The following is a 14921-nucleotide window of genomic DNA, read 5'->3' as shown; positions in this document are numbered from 1 at the left end:
GGAATTATAGTGGAAGCTTGGAAGTGAATGTATAAGGCTCTGTCTTACACACACACACACGACATGGTTAATTGGAAACTTACCAGGTAGTCTGAGTGTTAAGAGGAAGTGTAACAGCGGATTTGCTGGGTTCAAATCTACTCTTAGTTGTGTGACGTGTGCCGTTTATTTCATTTCTCTATGCCGCATGAACTGGAGGTGATAATAGAATCTACACAGGGTTTGTTAATAAGGCATGTTGTAAGAACCTTTTATAACATAGAAGGCCAGCCATGAACCCTTTTTGCTCTTAAAAGTCAAATAAAAACTTCTACCCCAGAGGTGTTGAGCTTGAGATGCACGTGAAATGTCTTCATGAAGAGGTCCAGGAAGTAGCCAAGAGCTTTGAGCGAGAGAGACAGACAGACAGACAGAGAGAACGGCAGGCTTCAGAGCAGGAGGTAGACACATCTGAATGTGTCATCCACTGATGAAGCCTACCCAGGGCCAGGTCAGAGAGTCGGGGCCTGGGGAACAGAGGAGCTACAGGAGGAGTGAGAAGGGCAAGAAGATAGAAAACAGGGAGATAAGGCGGCCACGAAAGCTCCAAGAGAAGCTAGCTCCAGGAAGGAGAGCTTAATCAGCCTTAAATATGGCAAAGAAATCCGGTGCCTGTGTCCTCTGGAATTGTCGGTACAGAATCTACCTGGGAGCTTTGTCACAGCTCCTTCAGTCAAGTAGTGGAGATGGAGCCTGTAACAGGCTGAGGAAATAGGATTTACACAGAGTGCTTTCGAGAAGCAGGAAAACTCAGTAATTGGCCTTTTGCTTTTCCATCCTCCTTGCTTGCCTTCATCTGAGAAGACAGAGCATTGGTCTGACAGAGCCCCTGGAGCTAGTGCAGTGATTACTAAAAACCTGGTACATCCATCATTCCTTGGAGACTGTTAGGTAGACCCTGAGTTCCAGTCCCCAACCCACAATAAATAACTCTCAGTTAGTTGTGTTGCTGTCTGTGCTAGCCTGCATCTATGGACACCAGTTTCTAAACAAGATAATATTGTGTTCCAACCAACATTTCAACCAACCAACATTTCAAAGTCAGGGTGATGTTCGCGGTTTCAAAATGAACTCGCAAAAACAACAGGAAATTAGCATCAGCTGTCTAACTACCTTGACAGGAGAGAAGAACGGCGTTGGCTGAATGGAGCTCTAGCCGATCACGAGCTACTCATTTACATGCGAGCGTCTCCCTGTCCTTGAAAGAAAAGCACCAGCCTCTTGGCATCCAGATGACGATTTTCAATTCAGGGATGTTTCAGGCATGTCGGTTTCAGTTGTGTTGCATTTTTATTTTATAAGTTTGCCTAGTTGTACTACTCTTGTACCAGAAATTAGCATTTTATTACAGCTTAGTTTTCAATATAAGTTAATCAAACATAAAATGAAGACTTCTACATAGAAATGAAAAGCCATTTTGGATTTAGCGAGTTTTAGGCACTGCCCGTTCTCACTCTGGAATGCTGGGGAATACTCTGTTTAACATTTATAAACCTGGCAGGTGCTATCAGTGAGTCACAGTATATTTGAACTACCCAACAGAAGAGGCGCTGGATGCCCCTGCCATTGTCCATTCATTAGCACCTGGGAGTCACTGATTCCCCGGAGTTTGCTCTTGGACAGAATCATTATTGACTGTTGTTTTTACAAATGAAACTATATGTATTTTTTCTGGCAACAAAAAAGCAGAGGCGGTCATAATTTTTTGAAAGGGAAAGATGGTAGAAAATGTAAGTGACCCATAATTGCTCTGCTCCTAGAGATAGATAATCCCTTTCACAGTGTATATACTTGTGAGCACATACTCAGATGCACTCACATGTGTTCTCACACCTCTATATATATAGGCTGATCCTGTTGATTCTAACACATATCCGGCTTTTTTCTCCACTTCACAGTACCTTGTAGATAAGTTTGCCCATCATTATCTCATCATTTTCCAACAGCCATTGAATAGATGCAGGATGGTTTACTTGACCCCTGTTAATGGGCATTTAGGCTATTCCTCAGTTCTCACAAGTAAATTCACAGCTGCAAAGGTTGTACTTGTGTGTACATTTGGGGGGCATTAACTTCATTGTTTCTCTAGGACAGATATTTTTAAAAATCAGAGTTGGTGTGCTAAAGGTTTCTTTTTGACATATTGCCCACCTGCCCTCCTTAGAGGTTCTACAAAGTTAGACGCCCACTAGCAGTTTAAGAATATCCCCGTTTCCCCGCATCCTTGCCAACACTAAAGATTATACGACATTTGAAAAGTCTTTGCCAACCTGGTGAGGAAAGAGCATTTGTCCGCTCCCCCGCTTTTTTTAAATTGTGAGGAAAGAGCATTTTTAAATTGTTACTATTGTTCATTGCTAAGGAGGTCACAGTACACATACTCACACATATAAATATATGTGCACACAAACACAATTTGCATTTCTTTGAATTGCCAGTTTGTATCCTTTGTCCACTTATCTATTCAGGTGTTTATCATCTTTTATCTTTTACAGAGTTAAGGTTATTAATCTCTTAGTCACAAATGCTGGGTGTTTTCTCCACTTTTTCATTATTTTGGGGAATTTAAAGCGGCACCAGAAAGAGGGGGAGAGAGCAAGACAAAATTGACAAACAGGACACAGGCAGGCCGTATCCAGAGTTTTGGTTTGTTTTTCAGCCCAAACAGTATGTCACGGAATTTGAGTTAATTATTAATGCTTAAAATGGGAAGATATCTGGCGATTCGAGAAACATCAGAAGCTCTAACACCGAGCCTGCTTTCTCTCAAGGCTGCAATGGCTCAGTAGGTGCAGCCACTTAAGGGGAAGGAGGGGCTCTCCAAGTCCCCAGTGTCTCTTCCTTCCCATCTTCATGTTGAGGTCCCGGTACCCCGTCTCCCTACTTACATGTTACCCAGCCAGTCTCTGAGGAGTGTGGAGGTGGTGGTTATGACTTTATTGTACCCTAGTGCAGGGTGTATTTAAGAGTATGGGAGTTAAAAGAATATTTAATTTAAAACTGCGTATAGACCATCTTCTTCTCTCCCCCCACCCCCCGTCTTTTTATGAGGAAATAGCATCCTAGGGGTTTGCCATAGGTCCCTTTTCTATAAGAACCATCAAATACCATCCATGTGTAGAGCTGAGTATAGTTTCATTTGTTTCAAGAACTTGTCTAATGTTAGATATCTCAGATACTAGCTTTTAAATAGTAACTTTAAATTTTAATGTAAACTTGTGGGTAGGTTAGGACAGAATTTTGCTGGGGGAACGAATTAATAAGTCTGTGTGTATGTGTGTGTGTTTTTAAGATACTCCTGTGCTCATGAGGATTATAGTCCCAGGATATGTTGGCCCTATGTTTCTTTAACTCTCATGCATCAAAATGGTTAGTATTAGAGCAAGTGAGAATCTAGTCTTGTTCTGTTCAGCATGGTAGCCAGTACTCACGTGTGGCTCTTGGGCATTTGAAATGTATTCCAAGTTGAGATGTCCTGTAAGTATAAAATAACATACTGGATGCTGAAGAGGTAAAAAAAATTGTTAACTAATAAGTGACGGAGTTGGGTCTGGAGGTGAATTGTTTTGATTCCCACTAACCTTCCTATTTAATGAAAATACGAAACGAACACTAAGTGAGTTCTATTCATACATAGTTCAAAGACGTTTTTCTAAAAGATAAGGGTTTTGTTACTGTTTTTTTAGAGCACAACTTTTATTTGATACTACAGAGAAATTTTTCTCATCTCTACTCATGAACCTAAGATTGACAAAAGCTTAGCTAGAATAAAGTATACCGAGTATGCCTTACTGTAGTCCATTTGTTATTTAAAAGAAGCTTTAAGATTTTGTCGAATGCTTTCATATCAAGTTCTCGCAAGATTTGAACTCAGCAGAGTGAATGAGAAGACCTTTCTCTAGCTTTAGGGCCAAATACTAACTACTATTAGAAATCTTTCTCAAAGCTTCAGATTTGGGAGATTCGGGAAAACCAGTTTTTTAAAGAGCTAAGAGTCCTCCTGGGATATCACAGAAGTAGTTATTCAACAAAAGAGAACAGAAAAATGAACCTGAAATTTTTTCCACTTAAATCAGAAATATGAAACTAACGGTGAGGACAGGCAGTAGTGCTTTGTTCCTAGAATACAATTCTGTTTATTTTTCCCCTCCCCAGCCCTTGCTTTTCAGCCTGGCCTTGCCTTGCAGATTAGTCGCTATTACTTCATTCATGGATTCGTTAATGTATATTGGGAACATACTGCGTTCAAGGGACTATGGTAGTTGTGAGAAAGGTAAATGCATAGGAACAAGTGTACAAATAACATATAGGGTAAAAAATAGTGTTTAAAGAGAAGACTAGGACTTCCCTGGTTGCACAGTGGTTAAGAATCCTCCTGCCAATGCAGGAGACACAGGTTTGATCCCTGGTCCGGGAAGATCCCACATGCCATGGAGCAACTAAACTCGTGCGCCACAGCTACTGAGCCTACGCTCTAGAGCCCGTGCGCCTAGAGCCCGTGCTCTGCAACAAGAGAAGCCACCGCAGTGAGAAGCCCGTGCACCACAACAAAGAGTAACACCCTCTCGCAACTAGAGAAAGCCCACGTACAGCAATGAAGACCCAACACAGCAATAGATAGATAGATAGATAGATAGATAGTTAGAAGCCTAGCTAAAGGGCTATGAAAGTCAACAGGAGAAACTGTTCCTGGTTGGCAGATCAGGGAAGACTTCCCCGAAAAGGAGCAGAAAGCTCCTGTGTGCAGAGTGCGGGGAGGATTTGAACATACAGAGAGGGGCGGAGAGGAGAGAGCACATAGGAAAACCACGGGCTGGACGTCAGGAGAAGCAAATCCTACGTTGTGTCTGTGTGTTGAATTCCAGCAGGGGCTGGAAAGATTTGTCCAAGGCGAATTGCGAAGGGAATTACACTCCGTGTTAGTACCTTAGTTTAGGCTTTGCTCTGTAGGTCATCTGCGTAAGGGAAGAGCATTTTCAGCACCATCCTTCAGTAAGATTAATTTATCAGTGGTGTGCAGGATTGATTGAAAGGGTGCTTGATTGGCTGAAGTACCCTGTAAAGAAACCATTGTACGGGTTCATGCAATTATTAATGGGGAAACTGAACTGGCCATCTCTGTCTTTAAGAGTAGAGTTGAATTGGGTTTGGAAGTAAAACCAGGAATGAAATATCGTATGTGAAAATCCATAATAATAGTATCAGCTCACATTTAATGAGTGCCTACTCTGTGCTGAGCTTTGTTGGAGAACTTTGCCATTTATTTCAGTTAGTTCTCACAGTCATTTAGGATGCAGATGACAACACGGAGGCCTGGGGAGGTTAAGTCCCTCCCCCAGTCACACAGTCGGTGAGTAGCAGAGCCAGAGTTGACCGTCCGTCAGTCTGAATCCACACTGCGTATTGCTTTGCTGAGGGATTCATGATGGGAATCTTTCAAGTAACGAACTCCCACTGATGTAGTTGAAACACACTTCATTTTAGAAAAATTTATTTTGGACAGAATGTCTTTGAGGTTGCAGCTACGATATGTAGCTAAATGAACAATAAAACCCTTATTTTATAAAATAATCATGTTTAAAAATGAGGCAAAATTGATGATGCTTTCATTTGACAGGATATTCCAAAATTGCGGTGTGTGTAGTAATTCTTTAGGTGGAGTGACTGGAATGTGCATAAAGGCTCTAACACAAAGATGACTGTTAGCTTTAAAGAAAACCCATTTAATTGGCCTGCCGAGATCACTGACAGCTCACCCTTTCCTCAGAGGCAAGGGAGCATGACTGTCTTAAAAACGGAAAGAGCTTTGACGATTACAGGGTGGGAGGAAAAGGAGATGCTGTTCCTAAAACGCCCTCTGGAGGGGAAATAACTGCAGCTAAGAGAGGCAGAGACAAGCCTTTTTTTTTTTTTTAAGAAACATCTTTATTGGAGTATAATTGCTTTCCAATGGTGTGTTAGTTTCTGCTGTATAACAAAGTGAATCAGCTATACATATACATATATCCCCATATCTCCTCCCTCTTGCGTCTCCCTCCCAGCTTCCCTATCCCACCCCTCTACCTCTAGGTGGTCAGAAAGCCCCAAGCTGATCTCCCTGTGCTCTGCGGCTGCTTCCCACTAGCTATTTTACGTTTGGTAGTGTATATATGTCCATGCCTCTCTCTCACTTCGTCCCAGCTTCCCCCCCACCCCATGTCCTCAAGTCCATTCTGTACATCTGCGTCTTCATTCCTGTCCTGCCCCTAGGTTCTTCAGAACTGAGACAAGCCTTTTTTGTTTTGTTTTGTTTTAGAACAAATGGAAATTCAGGGAAAACATCTCAAAATTGACTCTCCTGGAAGCAAAAATACTTAATTGACTTGTGGTGCTAGCAAACTTTGAACGGAATTTTTGTCTTTGAAGTGAAATTGTGTTGGCATGTATGTTAACAAGCACAATATATCTGGCACTCAGAGGGGACAGAGATCAGGGGGCCAAGCTTGTCCTGAAAGACCTAAATCTGAGACATGAGCCTCAAAAGGGCCCACATGGGAGCCTCCTAAGAAAAGAGCAACCCCCAAAAGAGCATTAATATATTCAGGCAAACCAAGGGATACAAAACCATTTTGCTGAATTATTTGTAGAAGAGATTTTGAGTGCCATTTGACCGAAAAGGAGAAAACACTAGATTTCATTTTTCCTTCTGTATTCAGAAGCCACACAAATATCTGTGAGAGCAGGAAACGCCAGTAGGTTAGGGAGCAGATTCCATAGAAGCAGTTCTCAAGCTTAATGGTCTCAGGAACACTTAAAACTTACTGAAGATCCCAAAGAGTTTTCTGTTTATGTGAATTTTATTAATTGAAATTTGATCTATTTCTATTATAAATCAAATAGTTTTCAAGATATTTATTCAGTTAAAAATAATCACCTAGTGAAAGAAGCCTGTCTGAAAAGGTATCATGTACTGTATGATTCTAACTCTATGCCATCCTGGAAAAGGCAAAATGACTAAGACAGTAAAAAGATCTGTGGTTGCCACTGACCCCACTAGAAGAGTCTCTAAACATTGGGAAGCTATCAAGCTCAAGGTGGCCAAAATACAGTTTCCAAGAGTTACAATTTTCACACGAAAGCTTGCATTTTATCGTTGGTAACAAGTTCTGTCAATTGTTTGCCTGGAAGCGACAGGCTCATCTCATTTTCAAGAAAATGCCTGCCAGATATCCAAATTGAGCAACGTAGTTTGTCAGTAATCCTCTCAAGTAAAGAAGTGTTTTAATGAAAACAGCAGCTTCAACTCACAATTCATACAAATTCACTTTCCTCCTAGACATCTCCTGTACTTCTCTGTATGCAGCAGGAATGTGTTCCGCGTACTTTCCATTTCATCACACAGAATACTAAAAAGATGTACTCCAGGGTAGAGATGTAAGAAAATTAATATTTCTGTTTCATCCAGGACATCCTTAAGTGAAACTGGCTTGCTTTCTTGCTTGCTTTTTATTTCACTGTGAGTGCATGGTGGTAAAGAATGCAGTGACTTCGGGTACAGTTTAGTGTCACTGCCTTGATCTGTGTGTGCTAAGATGCCAGCAGGTTTACTCACCATCGTTTCTGCATCATCAGTGAAAATGTCCACACCTGACAAGGGCAGAGTCTTAGGGTGATTAGGAAATAGTTTTGACGTTATAACCCCCTGCAAGAGCCATGGTGACCCCCAAGGTCTACAGACCACAATTTGAGAACTGGTGGGTCTAAATTATAGTGGTAATACAAACATTGTAAGAATTGACTATTTCCTGGTCTAACCACATAGACATTTATCATACTTGCATTTCTGGCTCTAGGATTTTATATTCTTAAAATGAAAATTCTGTTTTAAAATTAAATACGCAAATTGAGAGCCAAGGAAGAATAAAATGAAAGTTTAGAAATAACTGAAATTCATAAACTATCATATTTAAAGCCGAATTTCACACCGGAGTACACGGACCTCATATTTATTTAGGAAATAGTTGCGTTGTGCCTTACATAAATAATTTTCTCATGTTTTCAAAATCTCAGGCTATATTACTGCCCTGTGGTAATTGAATCTTCATTAATCTGAAAGGGTATGTTTTCTTCATTATTTTAATTATTTCAGATAAAAGCCACAGCTTTGCATTTTTATTGAGACTCCCCTCTGGATGAGTGCTTTACCACTTGTCATTAGGATGATTTTTTTTTTTAAGTGCACATTTGCTGTTCGCCAAATCAGTTTCTGGAGTAGAGCACGCTCCACATTGAGACCATGTGAGCCCCTGTCTCTGGAATCGCCGAGGTTGTGCTTTTCAGATGACTTCATAGAACTGTGCTTGAGCTTGACTGATTCCCCACGGCTCACCAGGCACACTGAGAAAGATAAACTGAAGACTGCACTGGACACTCTGTAAAGACTTAAGGCAAAGTAGGCAACCAGCATGTATCCTTGAAAAATTTAGACGTAGAATTAGACCTGTGATTAGATGAAACAGCCACATTGACCTGTTCTCACATTGGCCAGAAGAGGGGGACACAAGCTAAGGAACGTGACTTTAGTAGTTAGAAATGTTCAGTGACATTGTATAGTCTGGGGCTGGGAAACTGAAGCAAGGAAATAGTGGTTTGGGTTTTTTTTGTTTGTTTGTTTACTTGACCAAAATTCTGATAACATAAAGTATAACTCATACTTAACAGCTATAACCATATCCAAACTCGAGGTGAATGATGACACTGTCGAAAGTAGGTTGAATTAATTACAATAATAATAATTAATATCTGTCAATTTGCATTGACAAAGAATCCAGAAATCTGTGTCCCCACCCCATTCATTCCTGTCCTCCACGCCGTACATCTGTATACTCATCTTACCTATCAGGCACTTTCTCACTTCCTTGCATCTTTCCTCATTCTTTTCTCCCAACCTGAGGCAGCTTTTATTCATTTCAGTGAAGTCAAAATTACTTTTTCTTCTTCTTTGAATCTAACTTTAAAACCTACATTGCTTTCTCTTTTTTTTAGATTTTTATTATACGAATTACCTCTGTTTTATAGTTAATTTTTTGGTCAGATTCTTATTTGCCACTTGTTTCTCGTGTGCTAGTCAATCCTTCAGGTATTTTAAGGCCCTCAAGGGTGGACCAGGCTCTCATGCTTGTCTTCTGGTAAAATAGTGTTTACTGTAGAACCAGGCAGATGGGAACTGTTGATTACTTGATTTGGCATTTGGTGAATCTTACTTACATTTTTTTCCCAAGCCTGTCTTTGGAATATTTAAGCCTTGTCTCTTTTTTTTCCTCCTAGAAATTCATTTTATAGACAACATTCAACTTTGTGAACCTGAAAAATTTTGACCATTCCAAGTCTTAATGCCACACCACTGCTCCAGCGAATTTATACTACGACTGGTAACAATGGCCAGAAGCCTGAAGAATTAAAATGCCAACACCAAACCTTACCTTAACAGCTCTGGTCTATACCGTTCCCCCGCATTTTAATATATTATTTTGTTTTATAACCACTTCTAAATACTCTTGGTTATTTCTTTTCTTTGTTTTTTTTTTTTTTTTTTAGTTAGAGAGTTTCGTTTTTTGTTTCCTGTTTACTTTGTGTACAACTACCTGCTTTCTGTGACTCATTTTGATCAAATGATAGTGAACAAAGCCAGCCCCAGCTGGTAAGGTGCTGTTCACTGGAACAGGTGCTGTTGTGCGGAAAGGAGACTCTGTGACTAATTTCGATAGTGGCTTTCCTTCTTCCGGATGCTTCCCATTGAGTTCGTACAAGTCAATATTTACAGAGTTCTCAGTTTGCAGTAAATATACTTGTATGAGAAAATATTAATGCAGATTAAAGGCGTTTCTTACATCGTGAAAATTTTCTAATGTTTGAGAATTTCATTGGGGCTATCTTTTGATATTGAACCCTTTTGACTTTCCAGTACCGTGACTTTTTACTTTTAGTGGAAAGTCCGGGAGTCTCCAAACTGGAGAATTATGATGAAGTTCACTGACCACGCACTGTGTTTAGAGGCCCTGTCGCACCACAGTGCCGATGCTTCTCAGACACGGGCTCTTCGGCAGCATTCCAGAAATAGGAGGGGAGAGAAAACAATATCTTCCCTCCTACTAAAATATTCAGGCAGCTTAAAAACCTTAGTGCTTTCTTTCTTAACATGTCCAAATTTCAGTACTTTCCATTATTTGAACACTCGTGTAGAACACTTTGTATTAAACCTCCTTGTCTCCATGTAAAACTGACCTTTTGTTATCGAGCAGGTGTATCTCTTTCAGATAGCGTGATGATCCACACAGGTGTGAGGTTGCCAGGGTGAGGAGTTAGGGCCGTGGTGGTTTTTTGACGGTTGTAAGAAGGCTACACCATTTAAAGCTGACACCAGAGACCTGATAGGGACTTATTAACTGTATTGAACAGTCTTTCCTTTGCTTTGGCCCTATGTATAGTTATGATGCCAGATTAGATTCCTAGCAGCTTCAAGTTGTATTAAATGATATTTTGCTTTCTGTAATACTGTTATAAAATAAAGTTTGTTTATTCTCTAAACTTGTCACTTCTCTTTTTATGAAGGTTTAAAAAGATAAGCTCAAGTCATACTGTCAGTCAGAAGTTCTAGTATTTTGTGGGATGTAGCATTTTTAAAATCTGTTATTCAGATCTTTTATAATTCATGCTGCTGCCAGCATCACCGATTTCAAGTGGCTAAACCAATGTCAAATGTTTGTAAATCTCCTGTTCAGAATGCCAGTTCCTTCTGCCTGGTTACGTAATCCACCCCAGCTTGTACAAGTTCTCCAAGGCATATGTTTGCTTGTTTCCTTTGTGTATTTTTTGCTTTGTTTCAGGAAATATCTTAGCTGCGCCATCTGAAACCTGGTCCTCTGCTTCAGTTTTGCTTACAGCCCAGTGGGTCTTAGTGCGTCAGGCAGAACGGGCTCTGCTGAGGGCTGCGTCCGTGTCTCATCAGGATGGTTCATTGTGAAGCTTTTGCCCAGACACATCAGATGAAGTGCTGGATTTTCTTGCAAACGTTAAAAGCATTATATAGCAAATGACCAACAGGGTGTGGTATATTCCATCTAAAACGTTCTGTAGAATGTTTTTCCCTAGTTGTTTAAAGTGAGCATGTTAAATATAATACGCATGACTGTCTTCTTTGGGATCGGTTCCCACTGAATTATCTCTCACCTTGTGCAAGATCTTTCTCGTTTTCTCTAGAATTATTACAAAAACAACTCCTGTCTGGGGAAGCATGTCTCAGCAAGCCAAGCCTTAGAAATATTATGGAACCAAATGTGACTCTGTAAATATAATTTTCATCAGAAAGTGTGTATGTATAACATTTGTATTTAAAGCAGAGGTTGATCTGTCAGGGTTTTTTGAGAACCATATCCTCCCACATGGAAGGAAGTGATAGGAGGTAAGTATGTCTATAGCAGCTCCAGTGGAAGAGGAAATGCATTGTTCAGGCAGGGCTCGGTTTTATCAGCTGAGATGGCAAGGACAGAGTTTGGGGTCCCAGAGACATCTAAAAGTATCTGTGGGGTCTTGGTACCTGAAGAGCAGCTGAAAACAGTGTTGATCATGCCACCTGTGACTATGGCAGCAAGACTGTCTATTTTAGTATTTTGTATTTCCTGCAAAATAATTCTCATGATGTTATAATCTCATTCTGTGAACCGAGCGTTCAAAACCCCAAGTGATAGAATAAGAAAATAGGTCAACAGGGTTCACTGCCGTGAGACGTCCAGGCGCTAATTGGTTATCTTAAGTCAAAAGCAATATAATTTGGGGGTGATAGGCAATAATTCCTTTTAGTTGTATAGGGTTTTTATGAGTATTTCACATAAACCTTCCAGCGATCCTGTGTGGAACACAGGAAACAGAGCAGTGCCTTTTCCACAGGCCACAGCAGGATAAAAAATGATGTTAAAAAAAAATGTATAGCGGTGAATTTTTGGCATTTCACTGTTGTGAGTAGCTTCCGTTTTCCTTTATGATGCACATAGCATTCCTCACTGCATAGACCATAGTTCATGGAGTGAGCCTCCCCAGGACTCTGGCAGTGAAGCAAACTGTAGCATAACGACTGCCCAGCATGGACTTCATTACGTTTTCCCCTTACTTATGGATAAAATTATATAGTGTCTGAGAACATCATAAATTGAGAATTAAAAATGATAGGATAAGGAGGAGTGAGTCGTGGTTTAGGTGAAACAAGATTGGCCGTTGAGTTGATGATGCCGAAGCCAGGCGGCGGTAAATGGGGGTTCGTGATATCATTCCGTTAGAATATTCCATGGTAAAAGACTAAAAAATGCCATAAAGCCCGTTAATTTTGTAAAAAGGTCCTGTCTCCGTGTATTGTGAGGTAGTACATTGCTCTTCCGGGTATGGTGCTCTGGTCAGTTTCCAGCAGAGTCTTAACGCACTTGCAGTAGAGAATAGGACCGGGGTCTACGAGGGCTCGCATGGATCCTTGCATGCGCGTGCACCTGTTCACGTATTTGCCGGAATTAGGCCACGATGCGGAGCTGGCCCCGGAAGAGAACACAGTCGGCTGGCAAATCCGAGGTGTCAAACTCCTGACCCTTGGCCACAGGGTCAAAAACACTGACCCTCTGTATAGTCATGATACCCAGTTAGGTTTATAGTAACTTCAAGTTGTATAAAGTATTTTGCTTCAAAAACACTGGCTTCAGTACTTCGTGACCACCTAGAGGGGTGGGATAGGGTGGGTGGGAGGGAGACGCCAGAGGGAGGAGTTATGGGGATATATGTATATGTATAGCTGATTCACTTTGTTATAAAGCAGAAAGTAACACACCATTGTAAAGCAATTACACTCCAATAAAGATGTCAAAAAACCAAAGAACAAACTGGCTTCAGACTCCTACAGATGGGTGTTTGCCCTACTCTGAGTAACTGAACCATGTGACTTCAGTGAAGGTACTTAAACATCTATAAAGGGAAGGTAGTAATACATCCCAGTGTAGGGGTATTCTCATGGTTAGACGAAGTAAAAATGTATAAAGTGCCTGGTGGAGCTCCTGGCACAATAATGCCCTCCAAAAAAGCGATCGCTATGAGTACTAACAGCACCACTGTGCGTGAGTTAACCCACCAAAGGCAAATTATGGGAGATACTGCCAGTCTGATCTGTGTTCTTGGGAGAACCTTGCAGAATAGAACTCTGTACCCTTAGGAACTAGGTTACTTGGGAAGCCTGTGGGGAAGGTTTTGGCTTTGAAGTTGTGTGGACCCAACTTCCTTGTGAGCCCTGCAGTGTCAGGAGCCCCTTATGGTCTACTCTTTCTGTGCTGTATGGCAACTAAGGTGGCTAGTGTAAGACAGCACAATCCTTTCCTAAGACTGGCTGCAGGCTTCCTAACCACAGATTCCTTGATGGACTTCAAGGGGCTAGGCTTTCCCACAGTATATACAAAATCATGGGTATATGCATTTTTCCTACAGAAAAAAATGACGATTCCTATCTTTAATTCTCAAAAGGTTTCTTTATTACCTAAATAAAGGTTAGGACTCTCTGCTCTTAAGAATCTGGGTTTTGGAATATGGATTTGAACATTTTTTTAATGGAAAGAATTTCAATCTGGTGTTAATTATAAATAAAATTTCTTGAATACATATTTCCTGTTTATGTTCTGCCAGGGTGGATGCCTTTGCGTAAATTCTGATAAACGCAGAGGTCTCTTCTGATTAGCAGACTAATTATAAAGTGGGAAAGCAAGGCTCAAGAGCATTTGTTTGGAAAATTCTAACTTTTTATAAACAAGTCAGAAAATCGATTTCCAAAATGTTTTTAACCATTATGAACTCCATTCTGAGATACAGTTCTGCCAAAGAACTTAAGATTTCAAGGAAAAGCTGTTGTTGGATGTGTGAACTTGCTTATCTGTTCTCAATTTTCCAGTTGCTACTAAATTATATCTAGAAAATACTGGTGGCTGTTACCTGGTCAGATTACTTGGAAGTTTTTTTTTTTTTAAGGGGTGTAAATAATACTTCAGAGAACATGATGTGTGCCCTTCCTTGCTCCGTTTTCTGTTTTATCAACGTGTATAAGCTCAGAATGTGAAGAAGCAGTCATGGACTTGTAGTGTCCCAATGCCACATTCACAGTTAACGAGAGAGAGAGATGTTATTAACAATTTTAGGTTAGCTCTGTAAAAAAAATTTTTTTTTCATTGAATAAATGACAATGTAACAACTTACAACACCCATTAAAGTATTTTATTGAAGGTCTCATGTTGGGGAAACAGAATTGGGAGTTCGTTCAGATACTAGAACATTAGAAATAAGGTTAGGAACTGTTGAGGTGAAACCACTTAGGAACATTTTTGGCCCCTGATTAAAGGCTTTGGAGCACAGGAGGAAACAGAGTATAGGATAAGTAAGGAGACCACCAGCCTGGTCTAGGTGGCAGCAGCGATGACAAGGAAGCAGGCAGTCCAAACCAGAAGGAACTCTTCCCCTGTACTCTAAGCAGGTGGAGAGCAAAGATGTGACCGGGCAGCTGATTGGCTGCGCTCTGTGAGGGACTAGTCAAATCCAGTACAGTGCCTTCAAGCAAGTGGTAGAAAAACCCTTGGACTTGGTCTCTCTGTAGGAAAACGAACGTTTCTTTTCCTCTCTACATGTAAAGAACATTCATGACTCTACTCGTGATTTCAGTGGACATTCTTTGTACTCTGATCTCATTCAGCAGCAACAAAGGAGTCAGGTCTTGCTTTATACGACTTGTTTATGTTGAGAACATGTATGTTTCTGTTACCATAGTAGCTGAGATGCATTTTCCCTGGTAAGGCAGAGGTGGCGGAATGCATCCACCAGAGTCATCAGTC

General features: G+C 40.7%; 1 protein-coding gene across 5 annotated transcripts in view; it reads left to right on the top strand.

The window, feature by feature from the left end:
* The window catches only part of EPB41L2 (erythrocyte membrane protein band 4.1 like 2), a 211885-nt gene extending 201280 nt beyond the window's left edge, over window positions 1-10605 (top strand). For all 5 annotated transcript variants that reach the window (XM_022556562.3, XM_022556536.3, XM_089921996.1 and 2 more), the window contains one exon: window positions 9346-10605. The gene's annotated coding sequence lies outside the window, so the exon portion shown is untranslated. The remainder of the gene's footprint in view (window positions 1-9345) is intronic.
* Window positions 10606-14921: the final 4316 nt, after the last annotated feature.

The sequence above is a fragment of the Delphinapterus leucas genome, chromosome 12 (genome assembly GCF_059928025.1).
Source record: "Delphinapterus leucas isolate spDelLeu-1000000601 "Yukka" chromosome 12, BTC_Dleu_Yukka2, whole genome shotgun sequence".
NCBI lineage: Eukaryota > Metazoa > Chordata > Mammalia > Artiodactyla > Monodontidae > Delphinapterus > Delphinapterus leucas.
The sequence above is the reverse complement of the archived record's forward strand: the minus strand, read 5'-3'. Positions and strand labels throughout refer to the sequence as shown.